The sequence below is a fragment of the Elephantulus edwardii genome, unplaced genomic scaffold (genome assembly GCF_000299155.1).
Source record: "Elephantulus edwardii isolate Elephantulus edwardi_28Jun2011 unplaced genomic scaffold, EleEdw1.0 scaffold00371, whole genome shotgun sequence".
Classification (NCBI taxonomy): Eukaryota; Metazoa; Chordata; class Mammalia; order Macroscelidea; family Macroscelididae; genus Elephantulus; species Elephantulus edwardii.
This window is the reverse complement of record NW_006400121.1, coordinates 1,583,576-1,590,153: the sequence shown is the minus strand read 5'-3', so window position 1 is coordinate 1,590,153 and position 6,578 is coordinate 1,583,576. Positions and strand designations below refer to the sequence as shown.

The 6,578-nt window shown below is 39.6% G+C and overlaps 1 pseudogene; it reads right to left on the bottom strand.

Moving 5' to 3' along the window:
- The window catches only part of LOC102846105, a 125,396-nt pseudogene extending 122,033 nt beyond the window's left edge, over nucleotides 1-3,363 (bottom strand).
- Nucleotides 3,364-6,578: the final 3,215 nt, after the last annotated feature.

Below are 6,578 nucleotides of genomic sequence, written 5' to 3'. Positions count from 1 at the left end.
CTTATGTGGCATCAGGATTGGAACAAGATTCATCAACAACCAGTGTTATGCAGATGACACAAACTTACTTACTTACTTACTTACTTACTTACTTAGTAGAAGAACTAAAGAAAAGTAAAGATTAAAAAACATGATCAACAGAGGCCTAGGCATAAAGTCCAAAATCATAAAGATCATAAAAAACAAAATGGAAGCATGCTAGAAGGCCTAGCCAATGGTATAGAGGCTGACAAATATAGCCAGAAATGCACAGTTGGAGAGGATGCAATTGATTAATGGGAAAGTCTAAAGATTAAATCCCTGTGCGCATCAAAACCCTTTTTCCAACAAGGTGCAGAGAAACTACCAATCGGGAAAAAAACATTTGATAATATCATCACAGAAAAGGGTATCATATCAAAAGTTTACAGAATCCTACAGTCCCTCCACAAGAAAAAGACTGATAACACAATTACAAAATGGGTAAAAGATATGGGAAGACTTTTCACAGAGGAAGACCTTCAGAGGACCAAGAGACACATGAAGGAATGCTCAAAATCACTGGCAGTAAGAGAGATATAAATAAAAACCACAATAAGATACCATCTCACCCCAATAGGAGTGGCAAAGTTTAACAGGATAGGAAGCAATAAATGTTGGAGAGAATGTGGAGAGATAGGAACTCGTATACATTGTTGGTGAGATTACAAAATGGTACAATCACTCTGGAAGGCAATTGGGCTCTTCCTCAAAAAGCTGAACACAGAAATTCCTTATGACCCAGCTAATCCATTGTTTGAAATACACCCCAAGAAAATGAGAACTGAGGCTCAAATGGAGACTTGTACACCAATGTTCATAGAAGCATTATTTAACATCACAAGAACATGGAAACAGCCCAGGTGTCCAACCACAAATGAATGGATTGAGATGTTGTAGTACATTCACACAATGGAATACTATGCAGCATGCAGGAGCAATGATTTTGTAAATTACTACCTAACTTGGGAGGGACTGGAGAGCATTATGATGAGTGAACTTACTCAATCCCAAAAGAATAAATACTGTATGAAACCATTATTATAGAATGAATGTGAGGGTCCAAGGAGGGATAAAGTAGAAGCAGAGGGGTGAGGATGGGGAGTTTAATAACCCCCCATAGAGTTGCACAATTTTTTTATAATTATTAAATTTTATTAATTTTAATGAACATTTACAGAGATTTTGGGTTTTCATTCATTCAGAGTTGCACAATTTGATGGGTAGGAAGGGTGAAGGAAATGTAAAGCATCTTTTGTGAAAAACAATGTATTCAAACTTTGTAAATCAATCAGTATAAAATAATAATTAAAAATAAAAAGCTGAATGTAGAAACTCCATATGACCGAGCTACTCCCCTGGTAGGAACATAACCTAAAGAAATTTAAACTGAGGTAAAATGGAGATTTGTACATCAGTGTTTATAGTACCATTATGCATCATCACAAGAAAATGGAAACAGCTCAAATTTCTAACTACAACTGAGTTGAGAAACTGTGGTACATTTACTTAAAGGAATACTACACAGCACTTAGGAGCAACCATTTTAAAAATACTACATAACTTTGGAGAGACAGGAGAGTATTATGCTGAGTGAACTAACTCAGTCTCATAAGAATAAAAACTGTATAAGACTCTTATTATGAAATTAGAAAGATAACTAGTGAAATATTTATGAGGGTCTGGGGCTGGGGGGCAGGGAGAAGGGTGGCAGCAGAGGAATAAGGAAGAATACAGGGGAAAATCACCAGGTCGCACAATTTGGTGGGTGGAAGGTGGACATAAAGGAAATAGAAAAGATCCAACAAGGACCTGAAAAGACAAGTTGATGGTGGGAATAGTCCAATGGTGATTAATTTTATAAAACACAATATGTGGGTGTGATTATATGAAACAGTGTCAATAAAGTAAAGTATGAAACATGCGCAAAAATACACCCCCCATGTACATGAATGAAACACAATATATATGAATAATTAAGTGCATACCAGTAAAAAAAATGTAAAGTAGGAACATCCCACAGTTTACCTTGTCTTCATTCAATTAGTTTTCAAGACCTCAAACCTGTTCCTGAGTCATTTTTTTTACATTCAGGTGAGATCAACTCAAGATTAAATTTTTATTCCCGTGGATTTGATTTGGCCTTTTTTTTAAATTATTGTAAAAAATACATGTGGGAACCTAAGGGGGTAAGGGTTGGGAGCAGAAGAGTGAGGATGGGTAGGTATGAAACCACAGGGCTGTACAATTTGGTGAGTGGACGAAGTAGGCAAAGGAAATGAGAAAGATGTAGCAAGGACCAGAAAACACAGGGTAATGGTGAGCATAGTCTGATGGTGATTCATTTTTTTTTTTTTAATGAAGAAAGTGTCCTTTTCATTTGTGGATTTCTCATTTGGGAATGGGGCACAGACTCTCTGGCTGCTTCATGCTGAACAGCGACCTTGAAATGAAGGGAAGGGGAGCCCACTTTAACACTTTACTGGTGGTCCTGAGTTGAAGCTGCATGTCTTCTTGTTTAGCTAGAAGATGTTTTCTTGATGTTTTCTGCCTTCTGGATTGTGAAGTGTTTGTCAGGGTGAGTCAACTGGGGTGGGTGGCTGAACCTCGAGGCTCCATCCTCCTTTGCTTCCTTAGGTGGCAGTTATATTTCCCTTTGTTCTCTGAAACTTGGCTCAGGGTTCATGTCTGGAGCAAGTCTCAGTATTTGGGTTACCTATCAAAAAGGGAGTAAACCTAGAGAGAACAAACTTAAGAGTTACAAAGAGAAGGACTTTGGATGTGTTACTTACAGATGTACTGGTGAAGGAGGTGGAGGAAAGTAGCTTAGATAAAATTCCCCGTACACACCAGGCAGCTCTCCCTGGGGACTGACAGTAATCCTTGGGGGCCAGGAAGCACTTCCCCCCACTAACCCCCCCCCCGAAGTCTGGATCCTGTACCCCACTCAAGAGCAAGGGTAGGGACAGCATCCCTGGTTCCAGTTCCACCACCATCAACCCCCTTCCCTCCACCAAGTGGTCCAACTGCAACTCAAAGTAGGCATTACTACCCTCCCCTACTACAAATGGAGAAGGGGCTTTTAGAGCAGTGAACAGACATGCCCTAGGTCAAAACAATTCTTGGCAGCAGTAGTCAAGAAATCAAAAGATGTGGTGTATTGAGGAGATATGCTGTCCAGGATCTATGCAAGGAAATCTTCTTCACTGACAGTGAGATGCTGTCCTGGGTCCAGTCCTTCACCTCCCATGGCTCCATGGTGCCTCCACTGCCCCTGCCAGCCCCATGGGGCTGCGGGAGTGCAGACTCAGTGGTGGGCAGCCAGCAGAAGTGGGACGCACCCATGTTTTTTCGAGAATCTTTGTCCTCTTAATGTTGAAGATCAGTAGTCAGATAGATGTTTCACTGTTCAGGTATACATAAACTGTGGGCTATGAAGGGCCAAGGTAGCCCATTTCAATGTGGCTTCGTGTGCCTCCGCCTCCTCACACTGCTTTCCTTTTGCTGCCATCTTGGTTCTGAGAATTTCTTTTAAAATAAGTTTATTCTGCAGCCGTGCAGGGTCCATCATACAAGCTGTGGGGCCTGGTGTCCACCACCCATCCCAGGTGAGGTGACCCCTGGGCTCTGGCTGCAGCAGATAAGGCCGTATAGTCTTGGTAATGGACAGACGGCAGAAAGAGGACTCACCCATCTTTTTTCAAGAATCTTTGTCTTCTTAATGTTACACCTCAATCCATATTGAAGACCAGAATGCAATGGTTTAATTATTCAGGTATAGATAAACTGCAGGCTGTAGAGGGCCATTGCAGCCCGTTTCAATGTGGCCCGGCATGCCTCCAGCTCCTCACACTGCTTCCCCCACTGCTGCTGTCTTGGTCCCCCTGATTTGACTTTCTTAGCTTTAATTTAATTTTAATATGCATATGAGCAGTTGATGGTCTATTCTGCATTCAGTACTTGGCTTACTTTTTATTGATGATATTGAACTTCTCCAGTGATTCTATTCACAGATGTGATCAGTCTGATTTTTGTGCATACCATCAGGTGAAATCCAGCCTCCATTTATATTTCTTATAAAAGGTTATTTGCAATGTATGAATCTTTGATTGTGGAGAATTCTATCATTTTATGCCCAGCCTCATTTCTATCATCAAGTCCATCTTTTCCAACTACTGATCCTTCTTCCTGGTCTCCAACTTTTGCATTCCAGTCACACATTTTTATTAATGCATCTTGGTTGCATTTTCAATCTCTGACTGCAAAAGGTGGTAGAAATTATCTATTTCTTCCTCTTTGGCTCTGGTTGTTGGCACATATATTTAAATGATAGTAGTATTTATCAGACTTCCTTGTATGTATGTGGATATTATCCTGACACAGCATTGTATTTTAAGACAGATCTAGAAATGACCTTTTTACTATGAAAGCAACTCTGTTTTTTCTCACTTTTTCGTCTCTGGCTTAATGTTATTATTATCTGATTCAAAATGTTCCATATGCCAATATATCTCATGTTACCAATATGTAATAAGTCGATATTTATGTGCATTCCATTTCTTTCTTAATGATGTCCAGTTTTTCTACATTTATGCTTCTCACATCCCACATTCAAATCTTTAGTGTCTGCTTACAACTGTCCTCCTCCTTTGTGCTTCCAAATGTGACGGCTCAACCTCAGTTGCCCTATCTGCTAGTCTTCTCTAAGTGTGCTCTATTGTACATAGCATTTTCAAAGTCCTGTTATATTTCAAAAGTTGATGGCCAATTCTTCTTCCTGTTGTTGTTGTTGTTATGTGCCGTCGAGTCGCCTGCTTATTTTTAGAACAATATCTGACAGAGAAGCATTTTATCAAAAGGAGCAGATGAAAGACACTTATCCTTCTTTAAAAAAAAAAAGGACTCAGGTCTCCCTGCCCCCCACCCCCATACACATGTATCTTGTCCCATCTCTTTCCTTGCTACATCAGCATCACCTGCAAGCTTGCCTACCCTGTCCAGCACCTCCCTCCTCCCAGCCAATCTTGCTATGATGGCTTAGGCCACAAATCACTTCTGTGATGCCTCGTCCCTAGCACTGCTGCTGGTCTTTCACAACTGATGCCTGTCTTGTGTTTAAGAGGATTTAAGTCCAAATCCCATATACCAGTTTTAGGGAAGAACTTTTGTCTGAGGCAGTACTTAGAAAAGTTCTTTCCCCTGAGCTTCTCTGCTCCAGGACTGTGATTGCCAAAAGAACAAAGAATTGATGCAATTGTAGCAAAGATGCTCCTTAGAAGCAAGAATGGCCAGATTTCCCTTAACTTACTTTAAGCATGTCTTCAGTAACGGCTAGTCCCTGGAGAAAAACAACACACTTGGTAAAATTTAAAGTCAGCCCAAAAGAAGATGAGATTGACAGAGTATTCATTCACAACGGTGGGCTAAGCACAGCAGTGGTTGTGAAGATGAAGTCCACAGGGTTAATATGAGTCAGAATTAACACCTAAGAATAACAGCAAAAATTTCTAATTCAACTCGTTAAGAGAACTATGAGTAGAAGTTTGGTGAACACTCTAGACAAGAACAAATATTTTGAAACCTAGAAAGCAGAATGGAGAGCATCTATTCTCTAATCTACCAAGTAAATAAAACATAAAAATGAGACCCAAGAAGATGAATTAGCAGAAGATTGGCAAAGACAACAAAGATTTTTAAGTACAGTGAAAATATCTCGCAGAATTTGAAGTGTGAAGCCTCAAACTGAAATCTCCTCCAACCACTGTCACTAAAAAAAGCAGTAGAGGGGAGACACCTAGTGTTCAAGCCGATAAATGCTACTCCTTATCAATACTTTGTTCAGTATCACAAAATGGTTAAGTTTTACTCTTTAAGTTCAGCTCTGTTGTTCCTGCTAGGTTGTTGTTAAATGGCATCAAGTGGATTGTGAACAACAGATCTAAACCTATCCTGTGTCATTCTCATTATCTCTGTCATACTTAATTTATCGTGGCAGTTACAATCCATCTTTTGGAGGGTCATTCCCTCTTTTGCTGATCTTCCTCCACCTTTCCCAGGATGGTGTCTCTCTCCATGGACTGTTTCTTCTTGAAAATATGCCCATATAAGTGAGACAAAATTTAACCATGCCCACCTCTAAGAAGCATTCTGGTTTCACTTACTTCAGACAGATCTGATTGTTGTTCTGGCAGTCAATGGGATATTCAAAACTTCACACCAACACACAATTCAAAGGCATCTATTCTGCTTCTGTCATCCTTAGCAATTGTTCAACCTTCAGATGTATAAGAAACAATTGAAAATATTGTTTCTTGTATCAGGAACACCTTAGTCTTATTTAAGTCCTTGTTCTTTAGTACTTCAGAGAGGTCCTGGCAAGGACTGAACACTAAAAAAAAAGTGTTAGTTTTCTAAGTCTATTGAGTTCATCTTCAGTAGGCATTATATGTGTCTTATGTGAACAATAAGTTACTAAAGAAATCAATTAACCAAGATCTCTGGAAAAGTTACTATAAAACTTATGCATTTATCTTCTTACAATTAATCTAAATATCAATGCT